Source organism: Budorcas taxicolor, chromosome 21 (genome assembly GCF_023091745.1).
Source record: "Budorcas taxicolor isolate Tak-1 chromosome 21, Takin1.1, whole genome shotgun sequence".
Taxonomy (NCBI): Eukaryota; Metazoa; Chordata; class Mammalia; order Artiodactyla; family Bovidae; genus Budorcas; species Budorcas taxicolor.
In genome coordinates, this window is record NC_068930.1 from 27,086,725 (window position 1) to 27,101,657 (window position 14,933).

Consider the following 14,933-nt stretch of genomic DNA (forward strand, 5'->3'; position numbering starts at 1 on the left):
GCCGCGCGGTGGCCGCCCCCGCCCGCCGCGCACCGCGTGTGCCCGCACGCCCGCCCCCTGCGCCCCGGGGGGCGCCCCTCCCCCTCTCCCCTCCCCCTCCCGCCGGGCCGCCGAGTCGCCCGCGGCTCAGGCGCTGCTGCCGCGCCGCCTGGAAGCCGCCTCCCGCAGGGGCGGCCCACGAACGCGCTAAATCGATGCAGCTGAGGCGAGGCCGTGGCCCCCGCAGACAGCGGAGACCTCGCCGGCGGCCGGCGCGGAGGTGTCTGCCCCCGCCGGGCTTGAAGGCACTTGTCGGGAAAGACACGGACGTGTCGATGTTTGCCTATCCCGGGGAAGGGCGAAACGCTCTGAAGTTCTCTCTCTGGCTCCCATCGCGGGCGATGATCCTGCAGCTCTGCCCGCCCCGGGGCGCACTCGGGGTCCCACCGCGGCCAAGGAGAGGGCTGTGCCACCCTCATCACCAAAAACTTTATTTCCAGAGGAAGTGGTGGTGGGGGTGGGGGACGTATCCCAGGATGTGGAGAAAGGAGGGCGCCAGGAAGGTTTATTACAACCGCTAACGGGGCAGTCCCGCTTCCTTTCTGTAGTGTGAGTTAATCAGTTCCCGCTTTACCGAGTCCCGAGGACGAGTGACTGCTCTCTAAGCCTCAGTTGCTTCCGGTGTAGAATGGGATTAAGTTTTCACCTGCCTTATGGGGTGTTAAGGACAAAATGAAATGTCCTGGGAAACCTAATAGGAACTCGGGCCCCCGTGAGGAGAAGGGGAGGCGGCCTGCGGGGGGAGCCTGGCCTTCTGTCCTGGGGACACAGCGTCCTTCACCCCTAGAAACAGACAGACATGGCCTACGGCTGCTGAAACAGGACCCAGCTTTTCTTCTGCCCCGCACTGGGGCAGACGCAGACCCTGCAGGAGAGTCTTGCCTTCTCTCCCTTTTCAGGTCCCTAAAAGAATTCTCTGAAGGCTGGACTTAGTGGGGATCCTGCCTTCTTCTCCCCCAGTTTATCCCACCTACCTTGCTGCTAGTGAAGAACTTTGAAGGAGAAAAAGGAAAAAAACAAAAAAACAAAACCTTGCACATTGTGAAAAAAGATGAGATGGAAGGGAAAAGAAGGGAGTTGCAGTCATTCAGACAGAGGGTCCTGGCTCTGAACCTCACAGACCTCTGAGTGGAAAAGGAGAGAAAGGAGCAGCTGTGGTGTCTGTGGAGGAAAGTAGGAGAATCTGGGCTTCATGGAGTAGTCCAGAGAGCTCCTGCTGCCTGTGCCCAGCAGGCTGAACACACACATCTTGTGTCCTGGTCGTGTCCTGGGTCTGCAGCGTGGTGCCCTTCCATGCAGGTATGAGGTTGCCTGACCTCCTGTGATAGCCTCTCTTTGCCCTGCCTTGGCAAGGTGTTGGCAAGATGCGTTTTCTCACATGACTGTTTTTATTATGAAGCATTGCTTTGTGAATTGCAAACCTAAACAGCTTACCTTCTGTTCATATCTTCCTTCCCACTCCCAGCATTTTGACCTTTCTCCTCCTCTCTGCCTGTTGTAATGCAATGCATCCTTCAGGACCTTTCTCAAATGTCACCGCTTCTCAGAGGCCTTCCCTGATCCACCAGCCCTCCACTCCGCCTGCTTTTGTCCTCTTCTGACCCCCAGGCACTTGCAGCTGCGTCTCTTATTGTGCTTATTACATTCTCTAGCCTGGTCGTGATGTGTCCTTGTCTTGACTTCTTTGGTCATTACTCATCTTAGTGACTTCTGTGTTACGAGTTGCTGCAGCAGACAAAGCCCAGGTTTTGGAGTTAGAATGGTTTGGGTGTAGCTGGTTCCCACAATTGGAAACCGGTTGAGGAGGACAGCTTTCTTGGCCTCACTGTTCTCATCTTTAAAAGTAGGTATGAAGTCCTGTCCCTAGTTAGATAGGTAGAGTCAAATAAGATAGTTTCTGTTCTGTAAACGCTGTTCTCCTCCCTTTCTGCTGCTCAGAAAACTGATCTTGTAATTAATTTAAATTCATTTCCAGAGAAGTTCTTGGTTTCAGCATTCTTGAATGGCCGCATAGGCTTATTATAAATACACTGAAATGTCAAAGACCCAGACAGTGGCCCAGTTAAATACATTTATTCTGTCTCATTGACAATTTTAGTCAGTATCTTTGTGTTGTAAAATTAATTTACAACTTAATTATATTTTAGTAAAACTTTTCACTAGCAGCAAAAATCAGGATCAACCTGTTTAACTCTAGTTATAGACAAGGAGGATTTTTGGCAATACACAACTTGAAAACGTGAAAATAGGCTGTCTGTTCCAACATGCACCGTTGGGATGCACATATGCATGCATGCATGCTCAAGGATGTCCTACTCCTTGCGACCCCATGAACTGTAGCCCGGCAGGCTTCTCTGTCCATGGGATTTCCCAAGCAAGAAGATTGGACTAGGTTGCCATGCCCTCTTCTAGGGTATCTTCCTGACCCAGGGATCAAACCTGCATCTCCTGAATTGGCAGGCGAATGCTTTAGCACTGTGCCATCTGGACACCTGAGGATGCACATATACATTTCTCCAAATGTGACAATTTGGACTCATATAGGGAATCAGTTAGGACTAGATGAAAATTGCTGATTTATTTTCTACAGGTTCATCGAGAACCATATACCTGATAAGTGTGACTTCTGACGTCAGCCTTCCTATTTATTCCCAGATTTGATGGACTTCTCTGCCTCTCCTTGGAAACATGTAAGCAGAAACTGGGCCAGAGAAACCACCCCTGAATGAAGAAAAGGATGCGGCACTGGCTGGGTAAGGACCATCCAGACCATGCTTCTCTTCTTCTACTGGTCAGTAATGGGCATGAGTTTCCTGTCTCCAGGCCTCAGCTTCTTTAGCTGGTGAATGGTGTACCCCAAGGGCCTACCCCGTTCTCACAGTTCTCCCTTTTGGCCTCTGTGTGCTTCTTTGCTTCAGCCTGGCCATTTCACGTTTGTGTCCAGTTTCTTGTTGTAGTGAGCATAAAAAAACGTATCTTCAATGATACCAGGGATTAAAAAAAAAACTTTATTAAAAAGGGTAAAAGTCGAGAAGGCGTAAATTAAGAAAAGCCCTGTGACCTGTTCTTATGGAGGCATAAAGCTGCTCTGTTTTGTTTTTTTTTTAAGTAATTCCTTAAAAAAATATTTTTATTTATTTATGACTGTGCTGGGTCTTTGTTGCTGCATGGGCCTTTCTGTTGTTGTGGTGAGTGGGGGCTACTCTCTAGTTGCGGTGCCTTTGCCCTTGCTTCTTATGGTGGTGGCTTCTCTTATTGTGGCACACGGGCTTAGCTGCTCCATGGCATGTGAGATCTTCCTGGATCAGAGATCGAACCCTATGTCTTCTTCATTGGCAAGCAGATTGTTTACTGTTGAGCCACCAGGGAAGCCCAAAGCTGCTCTTTTTAAGTGAGAGGCTTGTCCCTGTCCCTGAGTGAGGCCTTTCCTGGGAGGGTATGCTAGGATGGCCCACCCTGAGAACTGTTGGTGTATCCTGAGAGGCGGGGCAGCTTGAGCTGGGGTAGGCAGGACAGGTGGGGGTTGTGTGCACTGAGAGCCAGTGCCTGTGTGAGGTGATCAGTTTTTATTCTGCTTGTCATCAGCTGGGAATGTGTGCTCACTTATGCCAGATTTCCTGAGTTTTCCAGAGAAGCTGGAAATATCTTGATATTTAAAAGTTGGCAACTCATTAAAATTTTTGATAAATACTGTTTGAGTCAAACAAAGTATGATTTCGGGCTGAATCTGGCCTATGTGCTGTTCATGTGCACCCTCTGCTATATATAGTGATGTCTTCTTGGGGCCTGGGTTTGTAGTATATAGTAGATGTGCAGTAAACATTTGTAGGGTGAGTATCACTCCTGATGCAAAATGGCTCAATGCCTACCTTAGCTTTAAATGGAATTCTCAAAAAGCCACCTGGAGATTAGTAGCAACCTTTTTGTTCTGGATTCAGAGCTCACTAACAGGCTGATAAACTTTTTTTTTTTTTTTTTTTAAGATTTTTTTTTGATGTGGCCTATTCCCGAAGTCTTTATTGAATTTGTTACAGCACTGCCCTTGCTCTGTGTTTTGGCTTTCTGGCCGTGAGGCATATGAGATCCCAGCTCCTCAGCTAAGGATCGAACCTGCGCACTCCCTCATTGGAAGGCAAATTCCAAACCACTGGACCACCAGGGAAGTCTCTGGGCTGGTAAACTTTTACAGTGTTTATACACTGATGAGACTCCCTCTAGTTGATAATAGTTCTATGAAATATAGAATTGCCTCTCGCTGAAAAACTAATTCTCACGAGAAGTTTTTCTCCAGTGGGAACAAATGAACTTGAAAAAAAATTTTTTTTTGAATTAAAAAAGGGTGTTTTAAACCATGGGTCATAATAAAAAGGAAAAAATCTGCAGCTTTAGCTCTGTGGAGTTTTGGGCACCACTGATGGGAACAGTGTATGTCAGCATGGTGTGTGGGTGGCTGCCCCCCACTGTTCTGATCTTACCTGTGGCTGGAGGAGGAACTGCCCTTGGGCGGTTGGCAGGAGGACTGTGACGCCAGAGGGCTGGACAGGGAAATATCAAGATATTTTAAATATCAAGATATTTCCACCCTTCTGACATGCAGGGTGGGCAGAGAGCCGTGGCTCTGTCAGACGTCTTCGGAGGTGGCCTCACCTGAGTCCTCCACGTTCCTCAGAGGATGGTGTCGGGAAACACTGGGAGGCAAGAGTCCTATTGGCTTGGTCACCTCCCAGCCCAGACATAGACACCTGGTGGCGGCAGGTCTGGGCACATCTGGAGCTCAGCTCAGCAGTGGAACCTGACTAAGCAGCGTTCAGGCCAACTGCACCCCCCACCCCACCGCCCCCAGCTGCCTGCTGAGGGGCAGGCTGGCCTGCTGCAGGCTTGGCCCAAGTGTTGCAACTTCTTCCCTCCAGCCTCTGGGCTGCTCCCTATGGAGAGGAAGGAGATGAGGCTGTCCCAGAGGTGGCAGAGGGTTTTGGTGGCAGAGACCTGTTCCTGTTTCTCCACTTCTCACACAAGGTCAGGGACTAGGGAACCACAATACCCTGAAGGTCCTGCTCTACAGTGGGGAATACGCTGGGTCTTGTGTTGTGGGTTTGGTAGCCAAGACTGCTAAATCTCAAGGAGGGGATGTCAGAAGAAGAGTGATAAATTCTGTTGTAAATTCCCAACTGCAAACAAACCCAGGCCCGATACTCAGCTGCTTCCCTGGTCGCGTCTGCCAGTGCTGCAGTGTGTGAGCATCATTGGCACTCTCAACAATTGGGAAAGAATACTCATTTCTGACACAGACAGGTCGAATGCTTATGATGGTCTTGCAAGTGTAAGGCTTGGAGAAAATTTTGCGAGTTTGGCTACTACTGTTGTTTTGATATGTCTGGGAAATGTGAAGTTAGCTTTTCATTTAATCTGTCCTCCATGGCCTTTAAACAATTGGCGACAGTCATAAGAAGGCCTGCCTTTTGAACAGCTCATTCTCTCTTCACCAAGGCAGTGGAAAGAAAATACAGTGGACCCCTCCCTGTACACTTTTATGTAGTACTACAGTTTCAACTCTGAACTCAAGGAGCTCTTCTAAGTAAAGTTTAGAAAAAATACTTAGTTGTTGGAAATCCCTTAGATTGGCCCTTTGCATATCAAGTTGATGGATTTGGAGTGGGTTTTATCAGGAAAGGGAAACAAGTGAACATGTGTCAAAAGAAAACTTGTAAGGTTCATTATACCTTGGAATATGGCATCTTCTGCAAATTTAATGACCTATTATTCAAGTCAAAGGAGAAAATATTTGGGTTCCTATAACTGAGAATTCAAGATTAGGTCATATTGCTTTTGGAAATTGGGAAGAAAGGGTTAGGGAAGATGGACCATAGGATGGATTTTAAATCATTCTCAATTACCCACTGATATCAAACTAAAAATATTTCTTTGGGAGTATTCTTAAGGGAAAAGAGAGCTGTTGGAAAAACAAACTGAGAGTTATACATTTTAAGTTTTTGAAGCAGTAAAAACCATCTTTGAATTTTTCATATCAAATTCAGAGGAAATAGATTCCTTTTGATAGCCCTCATCTCTGAGACTGAATGAAGATTAACTAGGGGACTTCCCTGGTGGTCCAGTGTTTTAAGACTCCAAGCTCCCAATGCAGGGGGCCCAGGTTCGATCCCTGATTGGGGAACTAGAGCCTGCATGCCCCAACGAAGTTCCCACGTGCTGCAACTAGAGACCTGGCACAGCCAAAAAAAAAAAAAAAAAATTATCATCCAGAGTCTATGCATGAAAAAGGGTTGCAACAGATGCTATGATGTGATTGCCTCCTCAATCTCCATTTCATTCCTTCTAAAGCGTGTAGCAGCTGTTTCTCCTAGGTAGGGACCCAACCTGAACCCCACAGGTGATTGGTTCAGGTGAAAGAAAGTGAAAGTGTTAGTTGCCGAGTTGTGTCCGACTTTATGATTCCATGGAGGGCTCCATTCTCCATGGAGTCTTCCCAGAGAATACTGGAGTGGGTTGCCATTCCCTTCTCCAGGGGATCTTCCTGACACCGGGATCAAACCCAGGTCTCCTGCATTGCAGGCAGATTCTTTACCATCTGAGCCACCAGGGAAGCCCCAATCAACACCAAGGTATTTTCCTAGTCAGAGGGATTGGTTCTGTCGTAGTCCAATCAGCTCAAAGCTCAGTATTTTTGCTTGACGGTTATGGGAAGCCAAATTCTTCTTTCCCCATTGTCATAAAGGAGTCATATAATCTCTGATGTTACCTGTAGCTGAAGCTTTGATCAAACCATGCCCGAAGCCTTCAGCCTTTTAGATTTGTGAACAGTTAAGCCAGTTTTATCATGTAAGCCAATGTGAGTTTTTCCTCCTTACAGAAATAGAAGTAGAAAGCTTCTCTGCTGATGTAGAACTTATATTCAGTTTTACTGGAAGATTATTCTGGGATAAAGGATAAATGAAATACCAAGTGCCCTCTGTTATAACAGTCTTTGTTCAATCTATCACTCTCAGATGATAAAAGATTAGGAGAATCTCCAAACACAGACCTTAAATCCACAAATCCTGGGCAGGTGAGGAGATCCTTCTAATTAAAGCACGTCAGTTTTTCTGGTCATGCTTATCTCCTTGATCCTAAGTAAAATGTTTTCCAGAAATGCACTGACCACATACTTTAATTTTTGAAGAGATTTTTCTTCTTGGCTTTTGAGATTCAGAAGTTAGAGACTGTTGATTCTTACTGTATCTAGAACAGGGCTCTTCTGGTGCTTCTTAAATAGGGGCTCACCTATAAATGTGTATATGAAGGGATTTAAAAATATATTCTTGACTTGTAGCTTCTTAAAAGTACCTTCTTATAAAATGGCGTAATTGAAGACTTCTAAAAATGTAATTGCCAACTGCACTTGGGGATCCACTTTGTCAAACTGTGGCCTCTGACACCTTGTCTTGACACCAAATCAGTTTTGATACCGACATTTCTGAGGTGTGGCTTGAAATCCTCAAATTACCACACAAGTTTTAACAGGCCCGTTTTGTCTGTCACCAGGAGTTTAGTAATTAACAAAATGCCCCAGCACTAATGGTTTATCCAAAGGCAAGTCAGTAAGAGACATTATACAGGAAACAGACCTGTTCGCTCATGAAGGAACTTACAGAAGGAGCACCCCAGGTACACGTTATGCTCAACTTGGACCCAGTCACTGAAGCTCAGTCTGAGACTTCAGAGGGAGACCAGAAGCAAGCCCTGGGCATAGAGCCTATATATTAAAATCGAGTGACCTTCGTAACGTCCGTTCTAGGAGTCACACACCTCCGAATCATTTTCACAGCCGTGGGTATTTCGCAACAGCCTTTGTTACACACCTTCTAATCAAAGTTAGTGGTTTTCTTGGGAGTCTGAAACAGAGCACATAACAGCCAGTGAGTAACCTGCCAGTAATGCCGTGGTGACAATTCTGCTTTGTTCTGTGGGAGTGTAAGAAGCCGAGTCAGGACACCCATCACTCTTCGCGAGTGCTGAGAAAGGAAGGTCTGCAGACTCACAGAGGGGAGTGCTGTCTTTATCTGAGGTGGCTGCCAAGTCTTAAATACTAAAACATGTAGGTATACTTGAGTAAAGAGAAGGCACTGACATTTCAAAGATAACGCAATAGAAGGGAACCAAAAAAAAAAAAAAAAAAAAGAGGAACCAGGTTATTGGGCAGAGATGTAAGTTTACCCCTGAAAAGGTGACCTGTCTTAGAACCTTGCCATCCTCAGATCCTGGCAGAAGGGTCCACACACGTCCTCATGCTCGTGTTTCTGCTGAGCAGGCTTTCTGCCCAGACCTCTCCTCTCACTTTCTCTCTTCAGGACACCCCTAATGGATTGCAGATGTCCCATTTGGTTAGAAGCACGTTTCGGATACATCTGCCCTTCTTGCTTTTATGCAAAAAACACCTGCAAATCTTTATCTTTGGTTAGATTTACCACACATTTGAAGCTTTGAAATCTTGGTCCAGTGGGAAGGAGGCGTGTGTCACCACCCTCTTTCTTCAGTTGGATTCCGCAGTGGTCAATAGCCTTTGGGGGGATATTTTCATTTCTATTAATATTTAAATATAAGAGTCAGGAAGACTTTCACAGCCCAGACCTACTCAACTAGAGACCAATTCATTTCTTAAAGACTAGAATCTATGGAAAAAAAAATCTATGATGCCTGTGGATGGGCAGCCATCATGTGTGTATGTGATTTCCTGATTTTCTGAGTCTTAAGAAGGTAGGACCACAGCACCTGAAGAGGACAATAAAATGTAGGCAGACTGGTGAGGATATGGTTACAGGACCAAATGTGCCTTGAAAATGCATGTGATGTATTATTTCCAATAAGTGAGTAAGTCCCTCTAGGCCCCAAGGAAGTTTTTCAACCACTCCCTTTATTCATTCAGCTTCAGGATATTCCATCCCAGCACCCAGGGAATGACAAATGCCACTTAAATAGTTCTGAGAGAATAAAATAATAAAATCATGAACTGCCTCTGGGAGGCTGAGAAGGAAATCCATATTTAGTGTGGTTTTGCAAGGAAGAGGTAAGCACTGGCTAGCTGAACACTAGCTGTATAGCTTTCGGAGACTGGGTTTTCTACATGTGTTAAGTGATGGAGGTGGAGTAAAGTCATTTGTTGCACAAATAATTATTTTTTAAAAACTTTTTATTTTATATTGGAGTATAGCTGATTAACAATGTTGTGATAGTTTCAGGTGAACAGTGAAAGGACTCAGCCATACATATACATGTATCTCAGTTGAGTTCAGTTCAGTTCAGTTGCTCAGTTGTGTCTGACTCTTTGCGACCCCATGAATCGCAGCACGCCAGGCCTCTCTGTCTATCACCGACTCCTGGAGTTCACTCAAACTCAACGTCCATTGAGTTGGTGATGCCATCCAGCCATCTCATCCTCTGTCGTCCCCTTCTCCTCCTGCCCCCGATCCCTCCCAGCATCAGAGTCTTTTCCAATGAGTCAACTCTTCGCATGAGGTGGCCAAAGTACTGGAGTTTCAACTTCAGCATCATTCCTTCCAAAGAACACCCAGGACTGATCTCCTTTAGGATGGACTGGTTGGATCTCCTTGCAGTCCAAGGGACTCTCAAGAGTCTTCTCCAACACCACAGTTCAAAAGCATCAATTCTTCGGCGCTCAGCTTTCTTCACAGTCCAACTCTCACATCCATACATGACCACTGGAAAAACCATAGCCTTGACTAGACGGACCTTTGTTGGCAAAGTAACGTCTCTGCTTTTGAATATGCTGTCTAGGTTGGTCATAACTTTCCTTCCAAGGAGTAAGGGTTTTTTAATTTTATGGCTGCAGTCACCATCTGCAGTGATTTTGGAGCCCCCGAAAATAAAGTCTGACACTGTTTCCACTGTTTCCCCATCTATTTGCCATGACGTGATGGGACCAGATGCCATGATCTTCGTTTTCTGAATGTTGAGCTTTAAGCCAACTTTTTCACTCTCCTCTTTCACTTTCATCAAGAGGCTCTTTAGTTCCTCTTCACTTTCTGCCATCAGGGTGGTGTCATCTGCATATCTGAGGTTATTGATATTTTTTCCTGGCAATCTTTATTCCAGCTTGTGCTTCTTTCAGCCCAGTGTTTCTCACGATGTACTCTGCATATAAGTTAAACAATCAGGGTGACAATATACAGCCTTGACATACTCCTTTTCCTATTTGGAACCAGTCTGTTGTTCCATGTCCAGTTCTAACTGTTGCTTCTTGACCTGCATACAGGATTCTCAAGAGGCAGGTCAGGTGGTCTGGTATTCCCATCTCTTTCAGAATTTTCCACAGTTTATTGTGATCCACATAGTCAAAGGCTTTGGCATAGTCAATGAAGCAGAAATAGATGTTTTTCTGGAACTCTTGCTTTTTCGATGATCCAGCGGATGTTGGCAATTTGATCTCTGGTTCTTCTGCCTTTTCCAAAACCAGCTTGAACATCTGGAAGTTCATGGTTCATGTATTGTTGAAGCCTGGCTTGGAGAATTTGAGCATTACTTCACTAGCGTGTGAGATGAGAGCAATTGTGCAGTAGTTTGAGCATTCTTTGGCATTGCCTTTCTTTGGGATTGGAATGAAAACTGACCTTTTCCAGTCCTGTGGCCACTGCTGAGTTTTCCAAATGTGCTGGCATATGGAGTGCAGCACTTTCACAGCATCATCTTTCAGGGTTTGAAATAGCTCAACTGGAATTCCATCACCTCCACTAGCTTTGTTCATAGTGATGCTTCCTAAGGCCCACTTGACTTCACATTCCAGGATGTCTGGCTCTAGGCGAGTGATCACACCATCATGATTATCTTGGTCGTGAAGATCTTTTTTGTACAGTATCTATTCTCTCCCAAATTCCCCACCCATTCAGGCTGCCACATAACATTGAGCAGAGTTCCTTGTGTTAAACAGTAGGTCCTTGTAGGTTATCCATTTAAAATATAGCAGTGTGGACATGTCCATCCCAAGCTCCTTAACTATCCCTTCCCCTAGTCCTTCCGCTTGGCAAGCATAGATTCTTCTCTAAGTCTGTGAGTCTGCATCTGTTTTGTAAGTTCATTTGTAGTATTTCTTTTTAGATCCCTCATATAAGTGATGTCATATGCCATTTCTCCTTCTCACAAATAATTTTTGATACTGAGTGCTTTGTATGTGTCAGACATTTCCGGTGCCTGAGGCCACAACAGGCCCAGTCTCTGTGCTTATGAGCGGCCCCTCCACAGAACTGTCACTTCTTGGTCATGACCTGTCAATCACTGATGACCCTGGGTATTGGCTAGAATTTTCCACCCCACCTGGACCTTCATTAATTCCTGGATTTCAGTGTTCTTGTGGTCTGCCTATCCAGTAGTATGGCCCTACGATTCTTGGACCTCTCCGGGCTTCAACATCTCTTCCCTTTCTGCCATCTGTGTATTTTGGCCTATAAAGATATCTAGTTTCCTGACTCCTCTGTTTTCCCTATTAGTCTCTTCCTGGCCTCTGTCTCTTACCTATGAGTAAGAACCCCATTTCTATTACTCAGATTATTATCTCCCATAATCCATAATTCCCTGGCACCACTATCCTTCTGGAGCATCCAACAACCAAATTCTAAACCTGGATCTATACCTTAATCAGCCTCCTCAGCTTCAGCATACAGACTGAGTGTTGATGGAGTAGCAGAATGATGGCGGGGTTGGTGTCTCTACCCCAGCGCCACATTTTCCTGGAAAACTCCGCTTTTTATTCCCCTCAGTGATTTAGCCAAAATACATTTAAACACCTGTTTTACTTTTTTATTTTTTAATTATTTCTTCTCTCTCTCTTTTTATCAGGCCATACCATAGAGCATGCGGGATATTAGTTCCCTGACCAGGGATCGAACCCATGTCCCCTGAAGTGGAAGTGTGAAGTCCTAACCACTGAGCTGCCAGGGAAGTCCTAAACACATGTGTTAAAGATTTTCTCCTCCAGTGTCAGAGGGTGGTGTTCCTCTTCCCTCCCCTACTGAGACCTATTAGTAATACTTTCTCTTTGTTGTATCTTCAGACACTGAATACTAATTGAAAGATACGCTCTTTCAATTAGTTCTGTTGGTCCCAGCCTATAAACATTTTAAACTCTCCCATTTTAGGGGAAGAAACAGTTAACTGTTACAGTGAACTGTTGTATCAGTAGACTCCTCCTTCCAAATCTCCCAGTGTTCACACGCTCCATAGTCCCCTCCCATGTGGACTCTAGGTTTGACCATGTAATTTGCTTTGGGTAAAGGGTCATTGGCAGATGTGATGCAAGTAGAGGCTTGGCAACACTGAGCTTATCTCTCTTAGTTTACAGTAAGTCCCCTACATACCAACAAGCTCCATTCCAAGAGTATGTTCACAAATCCAAGTTGTTCATTAAGTCCAATGAAGTTAGCCTAAGTACCCAACTAACACAATCTACTGTATAGTACTGTATTATAATAGTAGGTTTATAATACTTTTCACACAGAAAATGTGTAACAAAAAAGAAAGAGAACGTTTTTAGTCTTACAGCACAGCACCTTGAAAAGTACAGTAGTACGGAACAACAGCTGGCACTTTTTAGCAGTACCCGCTGCATCACTGTTGCTTTTCCGCTTGCTTCTGGAAATCCTGGGCTTGAAACAAAGATACTGCACTGCTGTACAGTAAAGTACACACAAGCACAACCACTTGAAGAGGATGCACGCACGCGATGATGTATGCCAGACACGTGGACTAATTCACGTGATAGGGCATGTTCTCATCTTTGAAAGTTCACAAGTTGAAAGTTTGCATGTAGGAGACTTACTGCATTCCCTTTTGGAGCCCAGCCACTGAGCGACTTCCCTTTCATTTTTCACTTTCATGCATTGGAGAAGGAAATGGCAACCCACTCCAGTGTTCTTGCCTGGAGAATCCCAGGGACAGCGGAGCCTGGGGGGCTGCCATCTGTGGGGTCGCACAGAGTCGGACACAACTGAAGCGACGTAGCAGCAGCAGCAGCAGCAGCAGCACCACCACCACCACCACCACCATGTTATAAGGATGCCCAGACTGTTCTGCTAGACACAGTGGCCATGTGGAAGAGGCCCTGTAGCATGACTGACCAGTTTGGGAGAGAGGATCTGTGATCACGTGGACAGAGAAGCCTGGTGTCCCAACTAGCCCAAGCACATGACCCACCAGTTGAATATAGCCCAAGACTGACCACAGGAGAGCTGACCAGCAGAAGAGCTACTAGAGCAATTGATAGGATCCTGAGAAATGATATGTCTTTAAGTCATAACTTTTAGAATTATATCTGAAACAACCCTGTACAACAGAAAAACCAGAATATTCCTTTGAATCTCACACCTTCTCCACTCTTTTGTCTTCTTCTTGTCCTAGCTTTTCAGGTGGTCTACACTTGTTGCTCACTTCCTTGTTCCCATCCAACAGGCATCCTTCCACTGGTCACACTGTCCTCTGCTGTATTAGTCTCTGTGGACCACAACTTCCCTGAGTTCCACAGCATCTCATGCTCCTGGTTCTCCTCGTTCCTCTCTCACCAGATATTTTCCACGAGCTTCGTGGGTTCCTCTTTCTCCACCTGCACTTTGGATGTTCCTCAGGGTCTGTCCTCAATCATCTGTTGTTTGTACTTCACACTCTGTCTCCTTTGGTTTAGACCCTGCACTTACAGTATAAACAGTATACACCATCCTAAGCCTGTAGGCCACTATTGTGCATAGTAGTTTTTTTTCCTAAGCAAGCTTACCTCCATGTCTCTGCTCCTATCTTTCTCTTTTTTAAAAGATATTTATTTATCTGTCTGTGTTGGGTCTCGGTTGCAGCATGCAGGCTCTCTAGTTGGGTCATGCAGTCTTAGTTGCCTGGCAGCATATGAGATGTTAGTTCCCCGGGACTGAACCCATGTCCCTGTATTCAAAGGTGGATTCTTAACCACTGAACTGCCAGGGAAGTCCTTCCACTCCTGTCTCTTTTGCCTGGAATAACCTCACCAGCTGAGGTGGAACATTGCTCCCCCACCTCCCTATTGGCTAATTCCTACTCTTCCTTTAGGCTTAGTTTAAGCTCATGGTCCTCCAAGAAGTCTTTGCTGAAAGTTCTCTGTTTTCCTTTTCTAGGCTGGGCTAGATGTCCCTGTTCCTTGCTATACTCTGAGAATAGGTTTCCTTTGCATGTAACACATTTAAATTGTTCTCTTACATGCCCTCCCCATCTATTAGACTCTGCTCCTTGATGACAAAGGCCATATCTTACTAATTTAGTATCTCCCAGGGTTTAGCATAAAATGGTTGGTGTATCATCTTTGCCCAGTAATAGGTATTCAATGAATGATTGTTGAGAGACTGAATTGTAGCATCAATATCCTTTGGAATTCTGTTCCATTTTAGGTTTTCATATCTCTATTTATAAGGGAAATTGGCCTGTAATTGTGTGTATGTAAGTCAAAGAAATTTGGAGTCCATGGACATATTTGTTTTATAACATCAATTGGTAGCTTCCCATTTTCCCCAATGCTATAGAAAAGTTATTATTTTTTTTAACATGGAAATTATGTTGCTCTAAGATTTGACAGCATTCAAACCTGCTGGTCAAATAGATGGCAAATAGATGGGCAAACAGATGGGAAAATAGATGGGGAAACTTCATGGCAAATAGATGAGGAAACAGTGGAAACAATGGCTGACTTTATTTTTCTGGGCTCCAAAATCACTGCAGATGGTGATGGAAGCCATGAAATTAAAAGATGCTTACTCCTTGGAAGGAAATTATGACCAACCTAGACAGCATATTAAAAAGCAGAGACACTACTTTGTCAACAAAGGTCCATCTAGTCAAGGCTATGGTTTTTCCAGTAGTCATGTATGAATGTG